Raw genomic sequence first — 20,342 nt, forward strand, 5'->3', positions numbered from 1 at the left:
TTTGTTTTTTGCAGTTTCTTTATATATATATTATTATAATAAAAGTATTTGACTCAAATGTTCAAATATTCCTACTTAAAAACAGATAATGGATTTTATTTTGATAGTATTGACCACAATAGAAATAGACTCTATATCATTTTGTAATAAATATTACATTAAATACACACCACAATCTTGACAAGAATTATTAGCAAATTCTAATAATTACCAGTCATATCAGGCTAAAGTGATGTGACAAAATGTCTAGCATTCATAAGGATTGTCAAATTAACATCAAAACAATATCAACCAAAGAGCATTAAAAAATAGTAATGCTTTGGCCCCAGACACCACCTCAATGTTCTCTTTTAATTGTCACTGTATGACTTGGGCACTGGGATTTTCAGAAGCTTCTCAAGTGATTCTAATATGTGGAAATGGTAAAAACCCAGAGTTTAGAGTAGGCATTCAATGTGTAATATCTATGGCTCTATAACTGTATAAACTTAGTGTAATAATATCACAAAACTTTATGGTTCTTTAAGCTAAAATTATACTTCAGATATCATCTATGTATCATATTACCTTAAATTTGCATATTGCTTGTGTAACTTATCAGGCATATTTTCTCTTATAAAGGAGAAACACTTAAACGCATTTCCTCCTCCTCTTTCCCAATTAATATATGCTTAGATGTTACATTATCAGACTGACCTTTGTAAGCATCTGATTTTAACTCTCAAGTTTTCTTTGTAAGGGCCAATATTTATGTAAAACCACACAAATGAATACTCAATCCCACAAGAATAAATAACTAAGCTGATATTACCTACTGCCTTTGCAAAGAAAATATCATCTGAGAGTAATATAGGATTGTATCTTGCAACTGACTTAGACAATCACATTCACCCAAATACAGAGAAATCCCTAATTAGCTAAATTCAATTGTTTTCCATTTTTTCTAAATTTAAAATTGTAGCCAATCTCTAAAACTCACTGTACAAATATATATGCTTTAAGTATTTCTGGTGAAACCTTATGTAACCATTCAAAGAAGGCAACTGTCGATATTATATTCTAAAGAGAAGGTCACGGAAGAAAGTCCTGAGATAAAATAAGTAGATAAAGAAATAAAAACAAAGAATAAGAGCTAGTCCTGAAACAGTTTATGAGAAGAGTAGACACCCCATCCATCAGTAGATTTTCCTGGATAGGCTCATCTTTCTTTAACAAGTTGACACATCTGCAAACTGCAGGCGGATATTTTAAGTGTCTAAGCTGTTTTTCCTTCTTCTATTAGAAAATGCACACAAAAATGATTTTTGCTTCCTTTACTGCTGTGCCTTAATAAACAATTGGCCCAAGGTTTTAACCAAGCCAAATGTTGACTAAAAGCTTCCTCACAAAAGCCTTTAATACATTTTTGCTTGTGTTTTCTTTACATGTATTTCAATTTGATGACAAATAATTTCTTTCCCATCTCCCTCATTTGCGGCTGCATGTTGGACTAATTAAAAAGCAGGCTCTTTGGAAGCTGGAACGAGAGAAAATGGAAGAGTGGGCAGGTGGGTCGAGATTGAATGTCCCTGGCTCTGCCAATACATAGGATTCTCTTCAGTGAAGCATTCTCCATCTAGCTGAGATTCAAGGAAGGCACAGAAGAAGCCCTTCAGCCTTTCCTACCTCAGGTCAGAGTTCTTTTTATATTTGTCATACAACCCAGAGACATCAGAATTCTGTACAAAATGGAAAGTTTTATTCTTCCCAGCAATTCCACTGCATTCTGTGACCTCTTGGTGCTGTGGGCAGCCTTAGCAGATTTGAGGCATTTCTTAGGGTAAAGCGGTTTTGAGATTTTCTTGGCGACTGGGAAGAATATAATTTAACTTCTCTTGGAATTAGATCATATTCAGCAGAAAAGATCTGCTGTGCTCAAGGTCATAAATCTTGGCTCTGTGAATATTCAGTTATTCAGCAAAATAGCCACTCGAAGTCTTCAAAACACCTTTGGACACTGCTGCAGGTGATGCCTGTAGAGAACTCCCTGACAGCCACTCAGTTCTTGCATCTGCATTTACCCTTCTTGATGCTGTCCGTTCAGCTCTCTGAAAAAACACATTATCTTACACTAATGCACATGTATGAAATCCCACAGATTTCGCTGAATCAACGTATATATATAGATATATAATTGACAGAATACAGTCTCAAGGGAAAACATATATTTTTAGTTTTGTATTTCACTTGAAAATTGTAAGGACTACTTTATAATGTATTGTTTGCAAAATAAGGCATGCAGCCCTGAAAAATTAATCCATTCACTAATCAAAGAAACATATATTAAAGACCTACTATGCATGAGGCACCATGCTAATTGCTTTGAAGAAGACAAAGCTGAATTATACAGCGATCCAGTTTACAAGATATTTACAATGCAAAGGGGGATACAAGACATATAAAAGGCCATGGAACTTAAAAAGAAGAAAAAAAAATTCTAAAGTATTGAGATACATTTCATTACAAGGCAAATCTTAGATAACATCTTGAAAGAGGACAGGTTTAAAATTTAGGAGATTTGAGGAAAAGATCCTCCAGAGTATGATATAAAAATGAGTGAAGGTTTTGAGGTGAGAAATAAAATTAATGAAATTTGACTAGATCTAAGGTGACATCATGAAGAATAATGGCAAATGAAGTTAAAGGTTTGTTTCAGGCCAGCTTGTAAAAGGCCGTGAACAAAGAAAAAGGAATTCCTTATATTTTTATTAGAATATCCATCTTAAAGTGAATGGTGAATTATTCATTGGCATGAATTTAGGGACAGTTGCACGTCATCTTTTTCTGTTATTAGTATTACTGTTTTGAACAATGCAATCTACCAAAATTGAAGGTAATAGTTTCAATGGAAAAATATGCAGAATTAAGCATTTGGAAAGCACTATTCAAGTTTAGTATATAGGAGAAAATAGGGATGGAAATGATCTATCACTAGACATTTTTATTCTTCCTCCTTATCAAATAGACCAATATGAGTGGAGGAAAAGCCTTATTGTAAAAAGGATTTGTTTTACACTACCCCGGACCTTCTTGTAAAAAGGGTTTGTTTTACACTACCTGTCAAAGAGGATATTGGTCCACTCAAGGATATAAAACAAAGTTATATTCTATTTAACTGTGAGATATTCCAATAAATTGCATTAAACATGATCTTAAAATACTATAAAGAGGCCTCAGATTGTTTAAAAATACTATATTGAATATATGAGAAATAAAAGTTCAAGATACTCTATAAAGTATATCCTATGTGAATGCCAATTTTTCTTTACAGAATAAATTTAACTACAAATGCATACAGTGCCTAAATATATTTTTATTTTGATTTTGTTCCTTTTGTTGTGTTTAAGAGCCCAGACTCCAGAATCACAGGAGACAAACTGCCACTCGATCACTTATTAGCACTGTTTGTGTGGGCAGGCTATATTAACATTCTAATCCTTTATTTTCTCCTTAATAAAATATGAAAAAGTAATGTTTACTCAGAGGTTAATGAGTTGACACTTATAAAATTATTAGCATGGAGCCTGGCCTCAGATACCATTCACTTCTGTATACAATTTTTATGTGTTGGTCCTTTAAACCTATAACAGTTCCATCAGACTTTTTACTTCATGGAAAGCTGCTTTTATGTCTAATTAAGAAAACATTCCTGACTCCAAAATTTGAAAGACTTTTTTTCTCTTTTCTTCTAATATTTCTATAATATTGTAATGCATTTAGTGTTTATCCATATGAATGATATGACATTGGAAGGAATCTAATTTTACTTTTCCACATATATAATCAGTTTTTTCAATACTATTAAGTATTGCATCCTTTATGTAACTATTAAATATCATATATAACAGATAAATGACTCTGTATGTACTTATATTGATTTCTAGACTCCATTTTCTCTAAACATCTTTGTCTGTTTCTGCATCAGAACTAGACTGTTTTAATTATAGCTGTTTTGTATGTAGGACCTTTTGGTATCATGCTGGTAACTTCCCTAAACTGTTACTTTTCTCAAAACATTTAGCCTTTTATAAACATTTAGTTTGCATATCAATTTTACAGTTTGTCAAGTCCCTAACCTCCTCCCCAAACTGAGACTGTGAATTGAATTGCCCTAAATCTATAATTTATTTTAAAGTTTGAATCATCCTATTCAGAGGCACAAAGTCATTTTTTACTTATTTTGGTCCTGTTTTGTACCCTTCCCTAAAGTGTTATTATTTTCTTTATGTAAGTCTTACATAAAGCCAGTATTTTTTAACGTTCAGGTAAGATTCTTATATTCCTAGAATCTTCATGTGAAAAAAAAAAAAAACCTTAATGATTTAAACAGCTATATTAACTTCATATACCTAATTATTTGAGAGAAATTCTAGTCAATAACTTTTGCCTTCCCACTCCAGACTTCTACCCTGATTATGTTAGGTAATTGAATTGGAAAGAAAAATATTTATTCTTTCTTTTTTTAATTTTTAATTTTTTTTTATTTTTTAGTAGAGACGGGGTTTCACCGGGTTAGCCAGGATGGTCTCGATCTCCTGACCTCGTGATCTGCTCATCTCGGCCTCCCAAAGTGCTGGGATTACAGGCTTGAGCCACCGCGCCCGGCCAAAAAATATTTATTCTTTATATTATTTTTTTCTGATCTGAAAAAGATAGCTTTTCTCTACCAGAGTATATTCATATTAATAGCCACCAAGCTATACTACTTTCAAGTTATATTTATGGCAATAAATGATTCCTATAAATTTTAGAGACAACTATCAAAAGGAAAATAAATAAATAAATAAAAATAACTGGGAACAAATAAGCAACCCCTCGATGGTTCATCTCTATGACCCTACAGTCAGAAACTAAAGAGTAATACATCCTGATGGATGGCTATGGAATGAAATAAAATTCTCTATTACCAGTTCACTAGAAGACTTTTTTTCCTCCAGGTTTGATCTCTTTTTACTTAGTTTATCCTTCAGGTTACTCACCAATAACTCAGTAAATAAAAATTTTGCAAATGCAGCCATTTCAATATGTCAGGGAGTATCTACAGGTATATATATAAATATTTATATATAAATTTTACATATGCATATAAAATAAAAAATATATATATGATATATATATATAAGAATATAAACATTCAGGTAAGATCTTAACATTCTGGTAAGATATTTATATTTTTAAAATATTTATATATATATATTACATATATAATAATATATGGATAAAAGAAATATATTTATATTTCTTTTTCAAATGTGTGAGATATATATACACACACACATATATATATATATACACACACACACATATTTCTTTTTCAAAAGCATGGCTACATAAATTTCTTCATTTTGATGTTCTGCTTCTCCTCAGTTTGATCTTGTATATCACAGTGCATTTAAAAAATCTGGAAAGCCATCTAAAGAATTTCAAACTTTCTGAATACAAAATGTTTATTTCCACCAGACAAGAGTCACTCCAGTCACTAAACAAATTGACCACTTTCAGAGTATTTCCTGCTTCTACTTGTTACTGGCGCAGCATCTGGCTGGAACAGAGTGTTACTGGATGCAGAAAAGTTCAGGATTGCTCGATTGACTGATTTTGATGTTGAAAATAATGTAAAATTCATATATATTCAAAATGTGATTAAAAATAGATATCCTAAGACACATCCCAGAAATAAGTGTTTTTCTATAAGCTGCGTTAAAAGTTTCTCTAAATCTTCATGTCTAAGAAAAAATAAATAATACAAGAATGTATAAAAATAAGAGGGCTACCTCTGGAATTAATAGCACCTGCATCTGTCTACCTCTTTACCTGGCTTTATTTGTCTTTCTGTATACACTCATCATCACATAAACTATAACATATTTATTTATTTCTATATCTCCCACGAAAATGTGAGCTCCATGAGGGCAGAGACTTTTGTTGTTATGGTAGTTGTCATGGTGATTGTTTACCACTGCATCCCAGGGACTGGGAGAGTGCCTGTCATGTACTAAGCATTCAATAGATACCTGTTGAATTAATTATTCATAATTACTTAATTCATAATGTTAACATGAGTATAGGAATTGAGATCTGACCAAATAAGCTTTTTCAAAATATAAATGAAATTTTATATTATTATTATCTACTACTCTTTTAAACTTTAGTGTGCTTAAAAGTAAAAATCCAACTTGATTATAGAGCTCAAAGAATGCTATTGCCTCAATGTAAGACCAAGAATAGCTTTTCTTTACATGATTCCCAGTCTAAGGAGAGAAATCAGATACTAAATCACACATTAAACAAATCATCCAATTACATTTGTTTAAAGTGCTACCTAGGAAGGAAACTGAAATGTGCCTTGAGAACAGATACTCAGTTGGCATGCTGGAAGGACTTCCCTAGAAAGGGACGGTTTTGTTTCTAGGACTTGAAGAATAAGAGCTAAATCAGGTGGAAGAGGCAGGGAACATTCCAGGCATCGACAAAGATATATATAGAGGTTGAGTCCAGGAAGATCTTGACAAATTCTAGAAACTGTGAGACTTGTAACATACTATTAGGTTGGTGCAAAAGTAATTGCAGTTTTTGCCATTAAGTAATTGCAGTTTTTGCCAAAAGAATCAGTACAAAACAAAAGCCACGATTCTGGTGTCAGATTTTCTTCTCACACTGAAGCCAGCTGGAGTCCTTAGAACTTTCCTCAACTTTTCTCCATCCAGCAGCACTCTGTCAGCGAGATGCTGCATCAGTAACAAGTGGAAGCAGAAAATACTCTGAAATTGGTCAATTTGTTTAGTGACTGGGGTGACTCTTGTCTGGTGGAAAAAGACATGTATTCATCATGTCCCAAAATCATGTATTCAGAAAGTTTAAAATTCTTTAGATGGCTTTCCAAATTTTATAAATGCACTATGATATGCAAGATCAAACTGAGGAAAACCAGCTCTTTGGCTACAGATCTGAGATCTTACTATGGGAGGACAAAAAGGAGCTAAATCACATCAATCTATTTTCCACACTAGTGACATGAACTAGGTTCAATTATTCAACTATGGAAAAGTCCCTTTATTATGATTTCTCAAATGCTGTAATTGTTCCTGCCTCTCTACTTTTATGTTCTCTCTCCCTTTTTTTTTTTTTTTTTTCTCTGATCTGTTCCACTAGGCACATATTTCTAGATTCAGCTCAAGTTCCATCATGCTTCTCTGTTTGGACTATTCTTCCTCTGAACTCCTCCAATATTTTATGCCCATTACTATATAATTCCTCCCTTCATTGCATCTGAGTCCCTTGAGGAGACAGGGAGGAATGGGACAGGAGGCAGGGAGGAAGAAGGACAGACTATGCCTGTGAATACAGAGTATTTTCCTATAGAGAACATTTCTAATGAAGATGTAAAAGATCCATTCAAAGCTCAAGCATTATATTGTTTGAGAGGGCAAATTTTTTTTTTTCCAATTTAGGTGGTGTGTTTTATGGTTTCTTCTATGGAATATCTATGCAATAGGAGATACTCTTGAATAATTACCCACAAAACAAATTGTATCTCTCAAACACATCTCAGTTTTAGACTTGTTGTTTAGGTCATTCTCTGGAGAGTGTTCTGAAGAAGAAAAAAAACAGAAACTGATAGACTGCAGGCCCAGGGAAAATATAAATTATTTTATAGCCACTTTTGAGGGTTGCATTTTTTTTTTTTTTTTTGGCTTAGGTTCTCAGGAGACAGATATAAGGCATAAAATCTTTAACATTGCTAAAACCAATTCAGAAAAATCCCTTAACCTTCCAACAGTAAAGCAGATAGGGAACATGAAAACAATCCATGGAATTGAAAATCAGTGATCAATATGTCTATGAAAAATGTTACTATTTTATAAGACATTCAAAGAAACTCACAAGAAAACAAAATAGAAATAGCTTACAACATTCGACATTGCTTGTGTATAATCACACAAGTACTTGGTACCTTAACTAGTGGAAATGCAAAGTAGCACATACAATGGGAAATATAAATTGGCAACTCATATAAAGACTCAAAGAAAAGCTTTACCCTTGTCCTCATAATTCCACTTCCAAGAAATACAGCTAAGGAAGAAATTCAGGGACGAGAACAACAATTTGTATACTAGGATGTTCATTACAGCCTTAAAATTCAGGAAAGTTTGTAAATAATTAAAATACTACACTATTCAAAAACAATTTATAATACAACATTAGAATGGAAAATTTGTAGTCAGTAAAAATCATCTTTTCACATTCTAATGACAGAAGAAGAAAAATACTCCTTACATTAAGCTAAGCAAAATAAATGTAGGGCACACCAATTATACTATAAATTGTACTGTACATGTATGTATATATATACATACACACATACAGATACAAACACATTTCTAAAAGGAAACAGACCAAAATGATACCATGTATTTATTTCCTTTAAACCTTTCTGTACCTTCCCAATTTCCTATAATGAACATTTTTATGACCAAGAAAAAGTTAATAATGTTAAATGATTAATTTAGACTCATTTCATTATATGCATGAATTATTTCACATAAATAGCTCCTTTTTACAATCAAGCCAAAGAAATGTCAAACCATATTGGGTTCTACAGAGACTCAATCGCCAACAATGACATAAGGCAAAACCTCCCACAGAGACCCTCTTCTCTTTCACATAACACTGTATTTTTTAACAATGTTTAACAGTTGGAAATACTGAGAAGCTACAGATGAGATCATTAGGAGAAAGTATTTTCCATCATGCTTTTGCCAAGGAAAATCCCTTATTAGTTCTATTTCTGAGTTATATTTTTACCAAGGCTGACACAATTTAAAGCAAAGTATATAAAATGTGTATTTGCAAGCATCTTCCTCTACCAAATGGAATGCACTTTAACTATCACACTGATAAAGATCATTTATCATGGGCTTGTCTTCTGCATGACCCTGTATTTAGAGGGTGTGAGAGACTATAAGACAAAAAGTAGTCAGGGCCTCAAAAGATGGCACGTGAGCTACTGCTTCAAAAACTATCAGGGATACCAGAAAAACATGATGATGTTTATGGTCTGATAGGCATCTTTGTGATCTGTAATTTATGTATCCTATCTCTGTGCAACCAACAGATTTAATGGGTCAGCAAGGTTCACGGAAACCCTAAATGGATTTGGGTTCAGTAAACACCCGGTCCTCACTTCTACCCCATTTTAACCCATCATGCTGAACTGAGAAGCCAAGGACTTGTTTAAGCTGTCAAATCCAGTTTCCTCATAGAACTTTTGGCCCTTCTATTTGTAGGTCCATCTTTGCCTTTGGTTGCTGACACCACATTCCCAGGGACTGTTCTCTCTTATATAAACATATATCTATGTAAATCCTTAAAATTCATGGCCTTTGGATTTTTCCTTGTCAGTCAATCCAAATGCCCCTTTCCTCAGATACTAATAGCTCTGGGCTGAGTTAGGTTTTCCCTGATTTGCCCAGCAGTGAATTCGGCTTAATTTAAAACCCACTCTGCTGAGAGTTTCTATTTTTCCTTTATGAACCCATAGGACTGATGAACAATAGTTAGAATTGCATTCAAATTTTGGATAGTTTGAATTGTGTATTAGTTGGGAGGTTCCTCTTTCAAAGAAAAGAATATACATTAGGTACAGGCTTATATATACACATACACACACACACACAAAGAAATCACAAGTAATTACTGAATATGCCAGAGCTATTTTCTCTGAGATTTCTTTAGGCGGTTATCTATAGACATTGTCATAGAAGTGCTTCCAGATTACAATGTGGCTTCCTCTCCTTGTGGAGAAAACTCTATAGCTCCTGAAACTTCACTAGGGGAGGTGCAAATGAAAAACGCTAGATTTTTAGGTGAGAGAATCAAACTTACATTTTCCATTTACAGAAATGTGTTCATTAGCTTACCGAGATTGGTTGGTTTTGCTTCTTATTGCATGTTACCCTCTTTTTGCTTGGAGGTGGGGGTCTGTTTCTGACAATGATTTTTGTGACTCCGAAGTCATGTAAAATGGAACTGGTAATACATACTGCATCATTTGATTGGTGAGAAGATTAAGTGAAATCGGAGTGAAATGGATGAATATATCATTGTCTGAAAATTGTTACACTAGAAGACAACTCCTTAGAGCAAGGAAATTTTGTTGACCCACTAGCAGTCTTCCTGGCACACGATACAGAGTTCACCGATTAGGAGCTGATTTGCTTGAGGAATGTAAATGAATCATAGATGCTATCATTGCCCTTGTTCTGTCCCTAAATGAAGAGAAATGAAGTAGCTGTGGTCATCTACATTCTCACTGTCTAATAACCACAAGTGGTCTAAATCCAGACTAAAATACAGTGGACTCTGGTTGTATTTATATGTATCCCCCAGCTGTTTCTGTCTCCCTATTTTACCAATTCCAATTCAAAATGCTTTTAGCCCTGAAGAATGTGAACTGCCTCCATTGTGCATTATCCTCTGGGTTTACAGATGCCATAGAAATGTCTGTTCTGATAATAATGTACTGAGGGCATCATGCTTATTTAACCTCTGGTGAGGTAGTTAGGAAAGTGCTTCTGATACCAGGAAAGATTCTGAGTAGGACGCCCATGCTTTGTGATGCCAGACCTCTTCCTTGTTATTGCCTTTATATACACAATAAAACATGATTTCAGTCAGAGCAAGTGGTATATGAGTCCTGACATTGTGTGATAACACAGCACATTGTTTCTGTGGAGATGTCAGCACAGTTCTGGAAGGATGATTCGCTTTCCGGTTTTATGCTCTCTTCCCCTGAATGCTCATAAGAAGCTGCTCTGAAGTTTAAACATCGAATAAAAATGCTTCCAAACAATTAATGCGACAGCAAACACACCAATAAACCTATCGGCAGGAGCCTCGGTATTTTACCTCAGTCTTTAATATCAGGTTGCTTTTTTATTCCAGAGGTCAGAAAAACAAACGCTCTGTAAGCTCATTACGTGCATGCCTAAACAAGCAGAAAAGTAGGTGCTTTTCCAAATGCCAGACAATGAAATCTAGATTTCTCTCTTTGTATTTCACTGTAATTCGGGTGATAAAACACTTGCTAATACAAGCTATTAAAACAAACCAACAAACGAAAACCAGTCTCTTATAGCCTATTTTGAAACTCCCTCCCCGTGTTCTTAACTGTTGACTTTTAAACTAAAAATGCCAGTCAAGAAGTACAAAGTTATCTTTAGCACTGTCTAGTTTAAAATGCTAATACAGTTAATATTTGAATATAAAAAAGTATAAAAATAAATAGTAGACAACTCATTTTAGCTAACACTTTGGAATTAACTTTGAGTGGTAGAAAACTATACAATACAAACCTGTTTTTCAATAGTTTCTGTTATCAAGTGAATTAATGGATTATAGTAACCTTTGTTACCTGGCACTCAGAATACTTCTTTTAAGCACAGGTTCTTTTAATAAGAAGCTAATTGATATCCATAATAATGACCCAAATACATTGTAAGGTCCTTGAAATTAAGTTCTGGAAAAAATAAGCAAGTCTGAGCAGTTTTATTGTTAGGTTTATTTATTTATTTTTTCTGTAATTCTTTAAAAATGATTGATCTACATGTCTTACATGTATAAGGTAATTCTCTCCTATATAGAATACCCTCTGGCCATCCTGAAAAATAAAATTAACTCTTGAGCTTTATGAAATTTTCTAAAGAAAAACTAGCTCTATAAAGAATGTTAGACTGAGCATGGTGGCTCACACCTGTAATCCCAGCACTTTGGGAGGCCGGGGTAAGAGGATCACTTAAGCTCAGGAGCTCAAGACCAGCCTGGGAAATATAGTGAGACTTCATCTCTACTAAAAACAAAACAAAACAAAACAAAACAAAACAAAAGAAGCCAAGGTTGGTGGGTGCATGCCTGTAGTCACAGTTACAGTGGGAGGCTGAGGCAGGAGGGAGGATTGCTTGAGCAGAGGAGATGGAGGCTGCAGTGAGCTATAAACGCACTACACTCCGGCCTGAATTGACAGAGTAAAACTCTATCTCAGAAAGAAAGAAAGAATGTTAACTTGCTGACACACATGCTCTCTTCCATTCTTTTTCTTCCCCTTACACCATCCCTTCTTTTTTCCATTACTCACAATGATGGGATTAGTACAGCTTGTACTGGGGCTTTGGAACTATAATAAACAAGGAATAATTTTCTGGTCCTAATTAACTCCTGTTAAAATAAGCACTGCATAACAATAGTCTACTCAGAGTTGCACTGAAAAAAATCACAACAAACCTAACACTCTATGAATAATGAACCCTATTTAAATGAGCAGGTTATTGTAGGGTCTTAATGAGCTGCTCTGTGGCCAGAGGGCACACACTGCATCCCAGAGTAATGGAGCATTTTCCTGCAGACACTTGCAGGCTGGGCTAGCAGCAGAATGGCTTCTCTGGTAAAACCAGGGAGAGGTAGCATCATTGGTTTGTTACGTTTCCATTTTACTTTTTCACACGCCTCTTCTGCAACTGACATCAGCCATTCCCATCCCTTTTTGAAATGCTGTCTTCCTTTTTTGACCTCCCGGCTTCTATATTCAAGCATCCTCCCACTTTGTATCTTTTCTGAAGTATACTTTACAGACCATAAAATTCACTTGAATTGAGTATACAATTCAATGAGTTTTGGTAAATTTCCAGTGTTATGCAACCATGGTTGCAATGTAATTTTACAACATTTTCATTGCACCAAAAAGAAACTTTGTATCCATTTGTAGTCATTCCCTCTTCCTACCCCCAGGCCAACCTAAGCAACCACTAATCTTTTTGTCTGTATAGGTTTGCCTTTCTTGGACAATTAATAGGGAATCACATAATGGGTGGACTTTTACATAATGTTTCTGAGGCTCCATGTAGCATAGCATGTGGAACACAATACTATTCCATTGTATAGATATACTACATTTTGCTTGCTCACTCATCAGTTGATGCACATTTGTATTATTTCTACTTCTTGTTATTAAGAATAATGCTGCTATGCTGTGAACATCTGTGAATAAAGTTTTGTATAGACACATGTTTTCATTTCTCTTGGGTAGGTACTGATGAGTGGAAGTGCTGAGTCATATGATAAATCTATGCTCAACAGTTTAAGAAACTGCCAAAAGCTTTTCTAGAGTCTTGCATTACTAGCAGCAATGTATGAAGGTTCCATTTACTCATATATTAACTAATATTGGTTATTGTCGATGTTTTTCATTATAACCTTCCTAGCTGGTGTGAAGAGCTATCTTGTGGTTTTAACCATTTCCCTATTGGCTAATGCTGTTGAGCCTCTGTCATTTGTGTCCGACTGTTGTTTCTGTTTTCTTTTGTTTTTATTCCTCTTTTTAGTATTCCTTGATATTTGTAATGTCCCCTTTTTCCTATATACCTATTTCCTGATCTACATGGATCATGTTGACTCCCACTCATAGGTAATTAACTATCATATCTTAATGAATGCTGCTCATGGCTCATTCTCAATCTATTTATCTCCAAAGTTACTGATACCATATGTTAAAAGAAAAACTTTAGACAAACCAAATCTAGCAGAGTTTATTTGAGCAAAGAAATGATTTATGAATATGGCAGCAGCCTGGACCAAAAATGGTTCAGAATATTCCACCCTACCACATGTGCAGGCTATATTTATGCCCACAGAAAAGGAAGTGACATGCAAAAACAACCTGATTGGCTGCAGTCAATGTTTGCCTTATATAGTCGTATTTGGCAGCTTTCAGTCTCTTATTGGCTGGAGGTTTAGCTGCTGTGATTGGTTGAGACTCAGTTACTTTTCACAAGAGTATATACTTCTAGATTAGGTTGCAGTCTGTTCATACACCAAGTTAGGTTACCATTCACTATGTCTAGAGAAACTTTTAGGCAACTCTTAAATTATATATGGAGGCAGTTTCGGCCAAACTTAATTCAATTTCATACATATTTCTACTAGGAAAAGAGGCAGGAAAATTGAATTTTAAATTTACACATAAATAATGAACAGAAGATCAAATGTACCTTGATTTAATGCATAATATAATTACTCGAAGTATTAGTATACCATAATCATTTGGATTTTGCATAAATATATTGATTTTACATAAGCATACTGACCACATGATCAGACTTGCCTGTTCTCTTACTGTCTTACGGACAGTGTAGGATTCACTAAGCTGTGGACATTTCCTGTTTAGAACCTAGCTGTGATAATCTTCTCTGCCTGCCTCTTACTTTGTTTCCTTCATTTTCTTTTGTGACATAATGGCTGTAAGTATACAGGTAGAATCACACTATGCCCCCTCCTTTCTTCCCTTTCGGCTTTTTCATCTTTCAATCTAATCAGTAGCCAATACAGTGATTCCATTCAAAGGTTCAAATGATGCTTAAACCAAAATTATTATCCATTTCACACTGACCAATCAAGTGAACAAGGGGAAAGAGGAGAACAAAGCAAGGAGCAAAAGAATACAAAAGATCAAATTAATTTGCAACCTGGAGAAAACATGACATCTTGATGTAAAATAGAAAAGTCTGGAAAATTGAGATTATCCAATATGCAGTTATGTGGCCAATTTTAGAGATGCAATAAGCTGAGTGTGATTAAATGGTAAATTGGATTGATCAGGTTAGCCATACTTTTCCTGTGAAAAGTAGCAAGCATGGAAAAAATAAATGATATAGCTCTATTTCCCTTTACTTTTCCATCTGTATCCTTTCTTTTATCTTTTTCAAAAAAAAAACAAAACTATTTTTCAAGTATTAATAAAGAATCAAGAAGAACTTCATTTAATACATGTTTGCTTACCCTTCAAAAAACTCTTTCACCATTTCAAGGCCATTGCTTCTGGAACCCAGATTTGTTCTGGCTTAAAATCTAGGAATAAGAGTATACGTTTTCCTATCAGGATGGCTTTTGAGAAATTCTGAGAATAAAGTCTGACCCAGTCCAATCTGACACGGTTGCTGTGCTTGTTTGAATGTAAAATGATTCATAAAGTGAACCGAAAGTGTTTGTTAATTGTTAAAAAGCTTCAGTGGTGTGGTTTAGTTTAAGAGCTACATCTGGCGTTTTAGTAGGAACAAACTACTTACAAAAGAGGAAAACTTATCTTTTTTGTGTTGTTGTTTTTGTTTTTGTTTTAGGGGAGCAGAGGGAAGAAAGAGGACAGAAGAGAACTAGGACTTGGTATTTTGAAAACTGGGATATCATCACTGGCCTACCCACCACATAAATGTAACTAGTGTATATGATTTTAACTCTGTAATCGTGTACATTGACGCTTCTTTTTGATATTCTAAATCTATACAAAGAAAAATACTCAAAAAGATGCAGGAAAAGAAAGAAGAAAAAAATTCTCTGGCCAGCAGTTATTTAGCAGTAAATTGACATATAAATGTGGTGTAATTAAACTCAAACCACTTTTCAGCCTCATTACCGATACAAAGAAATGGGAAAGTATCGACCTCCAGGCTTCAGAAAGCTTAGGTAAAATCTTTACATATCTGTCAGTTGTACCATCAAAATAAATCTGGAATCTAAGCACTTCTTATCATTTCCATTGCTGCCACCCTGGTCTGAGTTACTAGCATTTTCTGGGACTTCTGAAATAACTTCCAAACTATTGTTCCTCTGTCTTACCCCACCTCTCATACACTACCCCACCCCCCGCCCCCAAACACACAAAAGCAAAGTGATCTTTTTAAAACTTAAAAGTTGAATCATGTCGCTTCTTGGCTCAAAACCCACTCATGAGAAATTAAATAGGCTTTTAAAGTTAGGAATCAATTTTAAAAGTAACACTTATAATTCTATACTCTAAAGAGTATAGAACTTATGAAGTTCTAGAAATATCAAGTTTCTAGATTCTTTATAGTTTTTGCTCCATTTAAACATTTATACTATCTGAAGTTTGGAGGTGAAAGGGGAAGTGCATTTATCACCTAAATAATATTTACTTTGTATACAAAAGAATGGTTAAACGTATTCAGTAGTCTAACCTGCTCTTCTTGGCTATTCATTCCTGAATGACAGGAATTCTGTTTGTGCCACCCTCATCATTACCATTAATTTCATGATGGACTAGCTACTTCACAGCCCTCATGTCCCCATCACTCCATTCAAGCTCAAGGGCTACTGAAGCATAGTAGCAGCTTACAAAGAAAACAAAAAAAAAAAGAGAAAACAAACTCTTAGCAATAATGTTATGTAATTCACACTAGAGACAAAATATCTTCATTATTAGAGATGCTATCGTTGAAATTAATTCACTGGTTATAAAAGGAAGGCTATCCAAAATATCTGCATTTTTTGATGCTTTGGAAAATAAAATTAAATGGAAGAGAAATTAACAATAATCACTCAGAAATAAACACTATTAATATTTCATGTAAGTTCTCCATCTTCCTTGATATATAACATAAGCATTTTATTAACTCATTAAAAACACTTCAGAAACACAGAAAACAATAATGACTCCTCCTACGGCTTCTCGTCTCTCTCAGAGTAAAAGCCAAAATCTTGAGGATGGCCCATAACTCTACACAATCTGGTCCTCCCTTTCATCTGTGAGCTCATCTTCAATACTACCCTAAAGCCTCCAGTTTTGCTTCAGCCACATCCATCTCCCCATTGACTCTTTAATAAGCCAGACAGTTCCCCAGATTCTGGCATTTCAATAGTTCCTTCCTCTGCCTGTTAAATTCTTCTCCAACATATATTCATTGTGTGCTCTCTTTTTCTAAGTCTTTGGTCCAATATCATCTACACCTTGCCTTTCTCATGCCTTGCTTAATTTTTTCTCCATAAAACTTAAGTACTGAGTATACCATAATTACTCATGTTTAAATATTTTTTTGTCCACCTCCTACAGTAGAGTATGAGTGACAGAGGGCAGGGATCTTCATTTTTTGTTTGTTTGGCATACCCAGGGCCCAGAATGATGCTACACTCAAGATAGGCAGTTCCGTAAAAAGCATTATTCCCTGTGATAGAATGTCAGGAATTAAGTTGTCAAGTCCTTTTTCTAGAGAAGTGGTGGGTGTTTTTGCTTCTTATTAATTAAGACACAGTCTGTATTGAAGAGTAGACATGAGATAAGAGTTTTGTTTTCTGCCCTCAAAAAGACAAAAATAAAAAATAAAAATTAACCAGCTTTTAAATTATTTTATGCTTGAAATTCTCATCTTCCTTTAAATCACAAGGATAATCTGTTGACCCTTAGAGCAGCTCTGAGCTGTTATTATCCCCAACTGAGAAAGAAAGGAAGAGGCTGTGGTATTTACTGAGGTCCTAAATGGCAGAACCAGGACTAGTAAACCATGTTATTAGGTTTCTGCTTCTATATAGTCACAATGAACTGCAGCCACATCTCCCAGAACAATAAATTATCAAGTAGACAGAAGTCTTTCTTTCCACCCTCAAAAGAGGTTTTTAGCCTTTATAATTAGCTTTTCAAAAAAGATACAAGAATAACTATTTCATTGATGTGCTATAAGCAGACCTTAGCCTTTCCATTGTTTATTTCCTTTGTTTACTTCAATGTGAAAGTGCTTGGCTTTAATCTTCATTTCCCTTAGTTTTATCCAAATATAAACCCCCTACATTTGCATAGGCTATCCCAGGGTCTAGAAAGCATTCACACTTTGTCCATCTGATACATCCTCAAAACAACGCTAGTTGAGGTAAAAGCAGGTGGGTGTATCTTTACTTCAGAAGGATCCTTGACCTGCCCAATGCGACATCACTGGTAAGCCTCAGAACCAGGGCAAAAAAATAGATCTATTTAGTGTAAATCCAATGTTCTTAATTTATGGGAAATGCATTCACTGGAGTGTGTGTGTGTGTGTGTGTGTGTGTATGTGTGTGTCTGTGTGTCTGTGTGTGTTGGGGCAGGGGAGCAATTACATAACGGGAAGAAATTATCTAAATTATTCTTATTTCACATGTCTTCTAGAAATATAATTGTCACTTTTGCACTCCACTTCCACCTCCTGGTAATTTTTCTGCTTCCATAATTCAAAAACAGACTCTTCGGCCGTTCCTTCACATTCCTTTCCCTTTTCTCTTTATAGCCTCATCACTTCCGTCTACTAGTCTTCATTTCCTGCTTTTGAGACGTTCCCGCTGCCTCCTCCTGTCATCTTCAGGTCCCAGTGCAATTTTGCCAGATTCCAGGTCCAAAATTACCATCACTTCCTCTTTGGCTCCACTAGTAAAGGTGCTTCCTTTTATCCCTCCAGATTCATATGCAGCCCGAGTTTGAAGAACTTTCCTCCCCCTTTTTAGAGTAGTATAAGCTTCCCAACAGCTGGCTCTACAATCTCCATACTCTCCAGCACACATCACAGTATAGCACTACAAATATTGCCTTTTACACTGTGGGTAGGCATAGGTATTTGAGAAATTAGCCATGGACACAAAAGGATAGCTTCAGGGAAATCACGAGAGAGGGTGATGGCAGGAAGCATTGCTTGCCTCTCTTCACCACCCAACTTCTGCCCTCTGGCCCTTTTTCAGTCCTCCACTTTGCTCCCCACTGGCATGCCACACACATTAGATAGCATGAGGTATGACTACTGTTCCATCAAGTAGGGAGGATGCTGAATGCATCAATGACACATTGCCTCAAGGTTCCATTCCAGTATAAATATATAAGCAATTGTTCTTTGGCCAATGCATACTTTTATGCAGTAAACTAGTTCCCATTTTGCTGGACATTTATTACAGCATTTACCCATTACAAAGAATGTCATTATGTTTACTATGTATGGTTTCTCCTGCCCAGAAAACATGTTCATTTGATAGGCCTATTACTTGATCCATTTTATTTAGGTACAGGATAATACAGGATATTTTCCTTTGATAAAATAATGAGGTATTTTTGATCTAAGAAGTTTCAGTATCACTTTTTTGGGGAGTTTTCATCACATTGGTATACTGTCTAGGGGTAATCTTGATAAATGGAATGAATCCTACTTAAAAATAATTTGTTGACATAAATTATTGCGAATTTTATATTTTAAAAATATTATAAATTTCTTTAAATTTAAAAACCAAAGATACTTCTATAAATGCCACACTTATTTGGAATATATTTCTGTACATTGTGAGTTGAAGATTCATTTATATTTTTCTGCAAAACTTAGTTGTTCATTCTTTAATTAATATGAATTTTAGCTTCCTTTTTCCTTTTTTTCCCTAATCCACAACTTTTAAAAATTTTCAACAGGATTTCCCTTTCTGAAAGTTAATGCCTTGATTAACATTTCACAATAAATTATAACTATCATTTATACTTGATTTTTCTTTGATTTCATTCTAAATTAAGTTTCTATTCTAATATGATTGGAGGTTTTGAAGACACAATGGGATCTTGGAAGTATACTTCTACTTTATATTGAAAAATAGATTTATCATTAAAATTGTTCCAAGAGGACTGGACTTTTTCTATTTTATTCATTAATTTATCCCAACATCTAGAACAGTGCTTGGTGTTCAGGGGACACTAAATAAATACAGCAAATGCCTCCTATCCACTGCACTTTACACACTGGGGAGTTGGAAGGTCAGGAGAGGCTCTTAGTGTGCCAGACATCATGGTAAGCAATGTCACATCATCTCATTTAATTATCATAAACATTCTTTGTGGTAACTTTCAACATCCCCATTTTACAGATGAGGAAATAGATACATTGAGAAGTTAAGGTTTTCATGTAAGATAATAGCGCTAATAAATTGCAAGGTTAGGATAAATGCCTTGAAGTCTGTCTGTCTGCAAATCTAGGCTCTTAACAACACCCTGTGTTGCCTGCCTTCACCCAAAAGTATTGTAACTAGAATGAACATTAGCTACTCTTCGTCTAGCTCCACACTGTATATGAATATAGACTGACTGAGATAAAATTACTTGCAAAAAGAAATCTTTGCAAGTCAGTGCCACAATTAAGTCATGACCTAGCACCATTAACCTGTTTTGGTTTTTAGAATGGTGGCGTTCTCCCACCTTGAAACATCAAAACTCATCTAGTGAGAAGAGACCTTGTGCAAGGGTAATGCGTAGCTTGCAGTTAGAACAGGTGAGAGGCTTGACAGTGGTAGCAAGACTGACTGCTGTTTTACAGCAATGTGAATGTCTGGCGCTTGGACTCTCCAGGAAGCAGGCCAGTGCCATATTTCTGGCTGGGTGCCTCTGACTTGAATTTAGGGTCCTCCAAGAAACTGGAGCACTACCTCCCAGAACCTCAGGTAGTCCATTCATCAGGATTTCAAACAAATACATA

General features: G+C 34.9%; 1 protein-coding gene and 1 long non-coding RNA gene across 35 annotated transcripts in view; one reads left to right on the forward strand and one right to left on the reverse strand.

The window, feature by feature from the left end:
* Positions 1 to 20,342, reverse strand: part of LOC105465018 (neurexin 1) — a 1,132,644-nt gene that overhangs the window by 729,741 nt on the left and 382,561 nt on the right. The gene's annotated exons all lie outside the window — the stretch shown is intronic.
* LOC105465015 (uncharacterized) overlaps positions 1 to 20,342 on the forward strand; it is a 42,098-nt gene that overhangs the window by 19,100 nt on the left and 2,656 nt on the right. For 5 of the 6 annotated variants that reach the window (XR_011612168.1, XR_003014145.2, XR_003014149.2 and 2 more), the window contains 3 exons: positions 1,505 to 1,670; positions 15,207 to 15,297; positions 18,135 to 18,280. This is a non-coding gene — a long non-coding RNA (uncharacterized lncRNA). Of the gene's footprint in view, positions 1 to 1,501; positions 1,671 to 15,206; positions 15,298 to 18,134; positions 18,281 to 20,342 lie in introns of all 6 variants that reach the window. The other variant, XR_011612167.1, reaches the window with a different exon arrangement.

The sequence above is a fragment of the Macaca nemestrina genome, chromosome 13 (assembly GCF_043159975.1).
Source record: "Macaca nemestrina isolate mMacNem1 chromosome 13, mMacNem.hap1, whole genome shotgun sequence".
Taxonomy (NCBI): domain Eukaryota; kingdom Metazoa; phylum Chordata; class Mammalia; order Primates; family Cercopithecidae; genus Macaca; species Macaca nemestrina.